Source organism: Osmia lignaria, unplaced genomic scaffold (genome assembly GCF_051020975.1).
Source record: "Osmia lignaria lignaria isolate PbOS001 unplaced genomic scaffold, iyOsmLign1 scaffold0012, whole genome shotgun sequence".
Lineage (NCBI taxonomy): Eukaryota > Metazoa > Arthropoda > Insecta > Hymenoptera > Megachilidae > Osmia > Osmia lignaria.
This window is the reverse complement of record NW_027478166.1, coordinates 7,685,737-7,696,388: the sequence shown is the minus strand read 5'-3', so window position 1 is coordinate 7,696,388 and position 10,652 is coordinate 7,685,737.

The following is a 10,652-nucleotide window of genomic DNA, read 5'->3' as shown; positions in this document are numbered from 1 at the left end:
ATCAAAAAATATCATAGAACATAAAAAGTAGGAAACATAATTCTCTACAAAAAAGGTCTCTTAACATTTTGCCATAGCTCGCTTCGTTTCCGAGATATTTGCAGATTTATCTCAAGGGAAGGGGCCTGACGGACATATTTCGAGATATTTCTTCTTCTTGTTGTTCTCCTTCTGCACAGCTAAGCTGGAAGTGGCATTTGCGGCTCGCACTAGTGCACAGTTATCTCAAAGAAAGGGGCCACGGTGTTTCTGTATCTCTAATATGTTGGTGCGGCTTCGGAACTTTTAAGTATCTCGATATATCTCGAAAACTACGCTTCTGATCAAAAAATATCATAGAACATAAATTGTAGGAAACATAATTCTCTACAAAAAAGGTCTCTTAACATTTTGCCATAGCTCGCTTCGTTTCCGAGATATTTGCAGATTCAGCTCAAAGGAACTGGCCTGACGGACATATTTCGAGATATTTCTTCTTCTTGTTGTTCTTCCTCTGCACAGCTAAGCTGGAAGTGGCATTTGCAGCTCGCAATAGTGCAGAGTTATCTCAAAGAAAGGGGCCACGGTGTTTCTGTATCTCTATTATGTTGGTGCGGCTTCGGAACTTTTAAATATCTTGATATATCTCGAGAACTACGCATCTGATCAAAAAATATCATAGAACACAAAAAGTAGGAAACTTAATTCTCTACAAAAAAGGTCTCTTAACATTTTGCCATAGCTCGCTTGGTTTCCGAGATATTTGCAGATTTATCTCAAGGAAAGGGGCCTGACGGACATATTTCGAGATATTTCTTCTTCTTGTTGTTCTTCTTCTGCACAGCTAAGCTGGAAGTGGCATTTGCGGCTCGCACTAGTGCAGAGTTATCTCAAAGAAAGGGGCCACGGTGTTTCTGTATCTGTATTATGTTTGTGCGGCTTCGGAACTTGTAAATATCTTGATATATCTCGAGAACTACGCATCTGATCAAAAAATATCATAGAACATAAAAAGTAGGAAACTTAATTCTCTACAAAAAAGGTCTCTTAACATTTTGCCATAGCTCGCTTCGTTTCCGAGATATTTGCAGATTTATCTCAAGGGAAGGGGCCTGACGGACATATTTCGAAATATTTCTTCTTCTTGTTGTTCTTCTTCTGCACAGCTAAGCTGGAAGTGGCATTTGCGGCTCGCACTATTGCAGAGTTATCTCAAAGAAAGGGGCCACGGTGTTTCTGTATCTCTAATATGTTGGTGCGGCTTCGGAACTTTTAAGTATCTCGATATATCTCGAAAACTACGCTTCTGATCAAAAAATATCATAGAACATAAATTGTAGGAAACATAATTCTCTACAAAAAAGGTCTCTTAACATTTTGCCATAGCTCGCTTCGTTTCCGAGATATTTGCAGATTCAGCTCAAAGGAACTGGCCTGACGGACATATTTCGAGATATTTCTTCTTCTTGTTGTTCTTCCTCTGCACAGCTAAGCTGGAAGTGGCATTTGCAGCTCGCAATAGTGCAGAGTTATCTCAAAGAAAGGGGCCACGGTGTTTCTGTATCTCTATTATGTTGGTGCGGCTTCGGAACTTTTAAATATCTCGATATATCTCGAAAACTACGCTTCTGATCAAAAAATATCATAGAACGTAAATTGTAGGAAACATTATTCTCTACAAAAAAGGTCTCTTAACATTTTGCCATAGCTCGCTTCGTTTCCGAGATATTTGCAGATTCATCTCAAGGGAAGTGGCCTGACGGACATATTTCGAGATATTTCTTCTTCTTGTTGTTCTTCTTCTGCACAGCTAAGCTGGAAGTGGCATTTGCAGCTCGCAATAGTGCAGAGTTATCCCAAAGAAAGGGGCCACGGTGTTTCTGTATCTCTATTATGTTGGTGCGGCTTCGGAACTTTTAAATATCTTGATATATCTCGAGAACTACGCATCTGATCAAAAAATATCATAGAACATAAAAAGTAGGAAACTTAATTCTCTACAAATAAGGTCTCTTAACATTTTGCCATAGCTCGCTTCGTTTCCGAGATATTTGCAGATTTATCTCAAGGGAAGAGGCCTCACGGACATATTTCGAGATATTTCTTCTTCTTGTTGTTCTTCTTCTGCACAGCTAAGCTGGAAGTGGCATTTGCAGCTCGCAATAGTGCAGAGATATCTCAAAGAAAGGGGCCACGGTGTTTCTGTATCTCTATTATGTTGGTGCGGCTTCGGAACTTTTAAATATCTTGATATATCTCGAGAACTACGCGTCTGATCAAAAAATATCATAGAACATAAAAAGTAGGAAACATAATTCTCTACAAAAAAGGTCTCTTAACATTTTGCCATAGCTCGCGTCGTTTCCGAGATATTTGCAGATTTATCTCAAGGGAAGGGGCCTGACGGACATATTTCGAGATATTTCTTCTTCTTGTTGTTCTTCTTCTGCACAGCTAAGCTGGAAGTGGCATTTGCGGCTCGCACTAGTGCAGAGTTATCTCAAAGAAAGGGGCCACGGTGTTTCTGTATCTGTATTATGTTGGTGCGGCTTCGGAACTTTTAAATATCTTGATATATCTCGAGAACTACGCGTCTGATCAAAAAAATATCATAGAACATAAAAAGTAGGAAACATAATTCTCTACAAAAAAGGTCTCTTAACATTTTGCCATAGCTCGCTTCGTTTCCGAGATATTTGCAGATTTATCTCAAGGGAAGGGGCCTGACGGACATATTTCGAGATATTTCTTCTTCTTGTTGTTCTTCTTCTGCACAGCTAAGCTGGAAGTGGCATTTGCAGCTCGCAATAGTGCAGAGATATCTCAAAGAAAGGGGCCACGGTGATTCTGTATCTGTATTATGTTGGTGCGGCTTCGGAACTTTTAAATATCTTGATATATCTCGAAAACTACGCTTCTGATCAAAAAATATCATAGAACATAAATTGTAGGAAACATAATTCTCTACAAAAAACGTCTCTTAACATTTTGCCATAGCTCGCTTCGTTTCCGAGATATTTGCAGATTCAGCTCAAAGGAACTGGCCTGACGGACATATTTCGAGATATTTCTTCTTCTTGTTGTTCTTCCTCTGCACAGCTAAGCTGGAAGTGGCATTTGCGGCTCGCACTAGTGCAGAGTTATCTCAAAGAAAGGGGCCACGGTGTTTCTGTATCTCTATTATGTTGGTGCGGCTTCGGAACTTTTAAATATCTCGATATATCTCGAAAACTACGCTTCTGATCAAAAAATATCATAGAACGTAAATTGTAGGAAACATTATTCTCTACAAATAAGGTCTCTTAACATTTTGCCATAGCTCGCTTCGTTTCCGAGATATTTGCAGATTTATCTCAAGGGAAGGGGCCTCACGGACATATTTCGAGATATTTCTTCTTCTTGTTGTTCTTCTTCTGCACAGCTAAGCTGGAAGTGGCATTTGCAGCTCGCAATAGTGCAGAGATATCTCAAAGAAAGGGGCCACGGTGTTTCTGTATCTCTATTATGTTGGTGCGGCTTCGGAACTTTTAAATATCTTGATATATCTCGAGAACTACGCGTCTGATCAAAAAATATCATAGAACATAAAAAGTAGGAAACATAATTCTCTACAAAAAAGGTCTCTTAACATTTTGCCATAGCTCGCTTCGTTTCCGAGATATTTGCAGATTTATCTCAAGGGAAGGGGCCTGACGGACATATTTCGAGATATTTCTTCTTCTTGTTGTTCTTCTTCTGCACAGCTAAGCTGGAAGTGGCATTTGCGGCTCGCACTAGTGCACAGTTATCTCAAAGAAAGGGGCCACGGTGTTTCTGTATCTGTATTATGTTGGTGCGGCTTCGGAACTTTTAAATATCTTGATATATCTCGAGAACTACGCGTCTGATCAAAAAAATATCATAGAACATAAAAAGTAGGAAACATAATTCTCTACAAAAAAGGTCTCTTAACATTTTGCCATAGCTCGCTTCGTTTCCGAGATATTTGCAGATTTATCTCAAGGGAAGGGGCCTGACGGACATATTTCGAGATATTTCTTCTTCTTGTTGTTCTTCTTCTGCACAGCTAAGCTGGAAGTGGCATTTGCAGCTCGCAATAGTGCAGAGATATCTCAAAGAAAGGGGCCACGGTGTTTCTGTATCTGTATTATGTTGGTGCGGCTTCGGAACTTTTAAATATCTTGATATATCTCGAGAACTACGCATCTGATCAAAAAATATCATAGAACATAAAAAGTAGGAAACTTAATTCTCTACAAAAAAGGTCTCTTAACATTTTGCCATAGCTCGCTTCGTTTCCGAGATATTTGCAGATTTATCTCAAGGGAAGGGGCCTAACGGACATATTTCGAGATATTTCTTCTTCTTGTTGTTCTTCTTCTGCACAGCTAAACTGGAAGTGGCATTTCCAGCTCGCAATAGTGCAGAGTTATCTCAAAGAAAGGGGCCACGGTGTTTCTGTATCTCTATTATGTTGGTGCGGCTTCGGAACTTTTAAATATCTTGATATATGTCGAGAACTACGCATCTGATCAAAAAATATCATAGAACATAAAAAGTAGGAAACTTAATTCTCTACAAAAAAGGTCTCCTAACATTTTGCCATAGCTCGCGTCGTTTCCGAGATATTTGCAGATTTATCTCAAGGGAAGGGGCATAACGGACATATTTCGAGATATTTCTTCTTCTTGTTGTTCTTCCTCTGCACAGCTAAGCTGGAAGTGGCATTTGCAGCTCGCAATAGTGCAGAGTTATCTCAAAGAAAGGGGCCACGGTGTTTCTGTATCTGTATTATGTTGGTGCGGCTTCGGAACTTTTAAATATCTTGATATATCTCGAGAACTACGCATCTGATCAAAAAATATCATAGAAGATAAAAAGTAGGAAACTTAATTCTCTACAAAAAAGGTCTCTTAACATTTCGCCATAGCTCGCTTTGTTTCCGAGATATTTGCAGATTTATCTCAAGGGAAGGGGCCTGTCGGACATATTTCGAGATATTTCTTCTTCTTGTTGTTCTTCTTCTGCACAGCTAAGCTGGAAGTGGCATTTGCGGCTCGCACTAGTGCAGAGTTATCTCAAAGAAAGGGGCCACGGTGTTTCTGTATCTCTATTATGTTGGTGCGGCTTCGGAACTTTTAAATATCTCGATATATCTCGAAAACTACGCTTCTGATCAAAAAATATCATAGAACATAAATTGTAGGAAACATAATTCTCTACAAAAAACGTCTCTTAACATTTTGCCATAGCTCGCTTCGTTTCCGAGATATTTGCAGATTCAGCTCAAAGGAACGGGCCTGACGGACATATTTCGAGATACTTCTTTTTCTTGTTGTTCTTCCTCTGCACAGCTAAGCTGGAAGTGGCATTTGCAGCTCGCAATAGTGCAGAGTTATCTCAAAGAAAGGGGCCACGGTGTTTCTGTATCTCTATTATGTTGGTGCGGCTTCGGAACTTTTAAATATCTCGATATATCTCGAAAACTACGCTTCTGATCAAAAAATATCATAGAACATAAATTGTAGGAAACACAATTCTCTACAAAAAAGGTCTCTGAACATTTTGCCATAGCTCGCTTCGTTTCCGAGATATTTGCAGATTTATCTCAAGGGAAGGGGCCTGACGGACATATTTCGAGATATTTCTTCTTCTTGTTGTTCTTCTTCTGCACAGCTAAGCTGGAAGTGGCATTTGCGGCTCGCACTAGTGCACAGTTATCTCAAAGAAAGGGGCCACGGTGTTTCTGTATCTCTATTATGTTGGTGCGGCTTCGGAACTTTTAAATATCTCGATATATCTCGAAAACTACGCTTCTGATCAAAAAATATCATAGAACATAAAGAGTAGGAAACTTAATTCTCTACAAAAAAGGTCTCTTAACATTTTGCCATAGCTCGCTTCGTTTCCGAGATATTTGCAGATTTATCTCAAGGGAAGGGGCCTGACGGACATATTTCGAGATATTTCTTCTTCTTGTTGTTCTTCTTCTGCACAGCTAAGCTGGAAGTGGCATTTGCGGCTCGCACTAGTGCAGAGTTATCTCAAAGAAAGGGGCCACGGTGTTTCTGTATCTGTATTATGTTGGTGCGGCTTCGGAACTTTTAAATATCTTGATATATCTCGAGAACTACGCATCTGATCAAAAAATATCATAGAACATAAAAAGTAGGAAACTTAATTCTCTACAAAAAAGGTCTCTTAACATTTTGCCATAGCTCGCTTCGTTTCCGAGATATTTGCAGATTTATCTCAAGGGAAGGGGCCTGACGGACATATTTCGAGATATTTCTTCTTCTTGTTGTTCTTCTTCTGCACAGCTAAGCTGGAAGTGGCATTTGCGGCTCGCACTAGTGCAGAGTTATCTCAAAGAAAGGGGCCACGGTGTTTCTGTATCTCTATTATGTTGGTGCGGTTTCGGAACTTTTAAATATCTTGATATATCTCGAGAACTACGCATCTGATCAAAAAATATCATAGAACATAAAAAGTAGGAAACTTAATTCTCTACAAATAAGGTCTCTTAACATTTTGCCATAGCTCGCTTCGTTTCCGAGATATTTGCAGATTTATCTCAAGGGAAGGGGCCTCACGGACATATTTCGAGATATTTCTTCTTCTTGTTGTTCTTCTTCTGCACAGCTAAGCTGGAAGTGGCATTTGCAGCTCGCAATAGTGCAGAGATATCTCAAAGAAAGGGGCCACGGTGTTTCTGTATCTCTATTATGTTGGTGCGGCTTCGGAACTTTTAAATATCTTGATATATCTCGAGAACTACGCGTCTGATCAAAAAATATCATAGAACATAAAAAGTAGGAAACATAATTCTCTACAAAAAAGGTCTCTTAACATTTTGCCATAGCTCGCGTCGTTTCCGAGATATTTGCAGATTTGTCTCAAGGGAAGGGGCCTGACGGACATATTTCGAGATATTTCTTCTTCTTGTTGTTCTTCTTCTGCACAGCTAAGCTGGAAGTGGCATTTGCGGCTCGCGCTAGTGCAGAGTTATCTCAAAGAAAGGGGCCACGGTGTTTCTGTATCTGTATTATGTTGGTGCGGCTTCGGAACTTTTAAATATCTTGATATATCTCGAGAACTACGCATCTGATCAAAAAATATCATAGAACATAAAAAGTAGGAAACTTAATTCTCTACAAAAAAGGTCTCTTAACATTTTGCCATAGCTCGCTTCGTTTCCGAGATATTTGCAGATTTATCTCAAGGGAAGGGGCCTAACGGACATATTTCGAGATATTTCTTCTTCTTGTTGTTCTTCTTCTGCACAGCTAAGCTGGAAGTGGCATTTGCAGCTCGCAATAGTGCAGAGATATCTCAAAGAAAGGGGCCACGGTGTTTCTGTATCTGTATTATGTTGGTGCGGCTTCGGAACTTTTAAATATCTTGATATATCTCGAGAACTACGCATCTGATCAAAAAATATCATAGAACATAAAAAGTAGGAAACTTAATTCTCTACAAAAAAGGTCTCTTAACATTTTGCCATAGCTCGCTTCGTTTCCGAGATATTTGCAGATTTATCTCAAGGGAAGGGGCCTAACGGACATATTTCGAGATATTTCTTCTTCTTGTTGTTCTTCTTCTGCACAGCTAAACTGGAAGTGGCATTTCCAGCTCGCAATAGTGCAGAGTTATCTCAAAGAAAGGGGCCACGGTGTTTCTGTATCTCTATTATGTTGGTGCGGCTTCGGAACTTTTAAATATCTTGATATATGTCGAGAACTACGCATCTGATCAAAAAATATCATAGAACATAAAAAGTAGGAAACTTAATTCTCTACAAAAAAGGTCTCTTAACATTTTGCCATAGCTCGCGTCGTTTCCGAGATATTTGCAGATTTATCTCAAGGGAAGGGGCATAACGGACATATTTCGAGATATTTCTTCTTCTTGTTGTTCTTCCTCTGCACAGCTAAGCTGGAAGTGGCATTTGCAGCTCGCAATAGTGCAGAGTTATCTCAAAGAAAGGGGCCACGGTGTTTCTGTATCTGTATTATGTTGGTGCGGCTTCGGAACTTTTAAATATCTTGATATATCTCGAGAACTACGCATCTGATCAAAAAATATCATAGAAGATAAAAAGTAGGAAACTTAATTCTCTACAAAAAAGGTCTCTTAACATTTCGCCATAGCTCGCTTTGTTTCCGAGATATTTGCAGATTTATCTCAAGGGAAGGGGCCTGTCGGACATATTTCGAGATATTTCTTCTTCTTGTTGTTCTTCTTCTGCACAGCTAAGCTGGAAGTGGCATTTGCGGCTCGCACTAGTGCAGAGTTATCTCAAAGAAAGGGGCCACGGTGTTTCTGTATCTCTATTATGTTGGTGCGGCTTCGGAACTTTTAAATATCTCGATATATCTCGAAAACTACGCTTCTGATCAAAAAATATCATAGAACATAAATTGTAGGAAACATAATTCTCTACAAAAAACGTCTCTTAACATTTTGCCATAGCTCGCTTCGTTTCCGAGATATTTGCAGATTCAGCTCAAAGGAACGGGCCTGACGGACATATTTCGAGATACTTCTTTTTCTTGTTGTTCTTCCTCTGCACAGCTAAGCTGGAAGTGGCATTTGCAGCTCGCAATAGTGCAGAGTTATCTCAAAGAAAGGGGCCACGGTGTTTCTGTATCTCTATTATGTTGGTGCGGCTTCGGAACTTTTAAATATCTCGATATATCTCGAAAACTACGCTTCTGATCAAAAAATATCATAGAACATAAATTGTAGGAAACACAATTCTCTACAAAAAAGGTCTCTCAACATTTTGCCATAGCTCGCTTCGTTTCCGAGATATTTGCAGATTTATCTCAAGGGAAGGGGCCTGACGGACATATTTCGAGATATTTCTTCTTCTTGTTGTTCTTCTTCTGCACAGCTAAGCTGGAAGTGGCATTTGCGGCTCGCACTAGTGCACAGTTATCTCAAAGAAAGGGGCCACGGTGTTTCTGTATCTCTATTATGTTGGTGCGGCTTCGGAACTTTTAAATATCTCGATATATCTCGAAAACTACGCTTCTGATCAAAAAATATCATAGAACATAAAGAGTAGGAAACTTAATTCTCTACAAAAAAGGTCTCTTAACATTTTGCCATAGCTCGCTTCGTTTCCGAGATATTTGCAGATTTATCTCAAGGGAAGGGGCCTGACGGACATATTTCGAGATATTTCTTCTTCTTGTTGTTCTTCTTCTGCACAGCTAAGCTGGAAGTGGCATTTGCGGCTCGCACTAGTGCAGAGTTATCTCAAAGAAAGGGGCCACGGTGTTTCTGTATCTGTATTATGTTGGTGCGGCTTCGGAACTTTTAAATATCTTGATATATCTCGAGAACTACGCATCTGATCAAAAAATATCATAGAACATAAAAAGTAGGAAACTTAATTCTCTACAAAAAAGGTCTCTTAACATTTTGCCATAGTTCGCTTCGTTTCCGAGATATTTGCAGATTTATCTCAAGGGAAGGGGCCTGACGGACATATTTCGAGATATTTCTTCTTCTTGTTGTTCTTCTTCTGCACAGCTAAGCTGGAAGTGGCATTTGCGGCTCGCACTAGTGCAGAGTTATCTCAAAGAAAGGGGCCACGGTGTTTCTGTATCTGTATTATGTTGGTGCGGCTTCGGAACTTTTAAATATCTTGATATATCTCGAGAACTACGCATCTGATCAAAAAATATCATAGAACATAAAAAGTAGGAAACTTAATTCTCTACAAAAAAGGTCTCTTAACATTTTGCCATAGCTCGCTTCGTTTCCGAGATATTTGCAGATTTATCTCAAGGGAAGGGGCCTGACGGACATATTTCGAGATATTTCTTCTTCTTGTTGTTCTTCTTCTGCACAGCTAAGCTGGAAGTGGCATTTACAGCTCGCAATAGTGCAGAGTTATCTCAAAGAAAGGGGCCACGGTGTTTCTGTATCTCTATTATGTTGGTGCGGTTTCGGAACTTTTAAATATCTTGATATATCTCGAGAACTACGCATCTGATCAAAAAATATCATAGAACATAAAAAGTAGGAAACTTAATTCTCTACAAATAAGGTCTCTTAACATTTTGCCATAGCTCGCTTCGTTTCCGAGATATTTGCAGATTTATCTCAAGGGAAGGGGCCTCACGGACATATTTCGAGATATTTCTTCTTCTTGTTGTTCTTCTTCTGCACAGCTAAGCTGGAAGTGGCATTTGCAGCTCGCAATAGTGCAGAGATATCTCAAAGAAAGGGGCCACGGTGTTTCTGTATCTCTATTATGTTGGTGCGGCTTCGGAACTTTTAAATATCTTGATATATCTCGAGAACTACGCGTCTGATCAAAAAATATCATAGAACATAAAAAGTAGGAAACATAATTCTCTACAAAAAAGGTCTCTTAACATTTTGCCATAGCTCGCGTCGTTTCCGAGATATTTGCAGATTTGTCTCAAGGGAAGGGGCCTGACGGACATATTTCGAGATATTTCTTCTTCTTGTTGTTCTTCTTCTGCACAGCTAAGCTGGAAGTGGCATTTGCGGCTCGCGCTAGTGCAGAGTTATCTCAAAGAAAGGGGCCACGGTGTTTCTGTATCTGTATTATGTTGGTGCGGCTTCGGAACTTTTAAATATCTTGATATATCTCGAGAACTACGCATCTGATCAAAAAATATCATAGAACATAA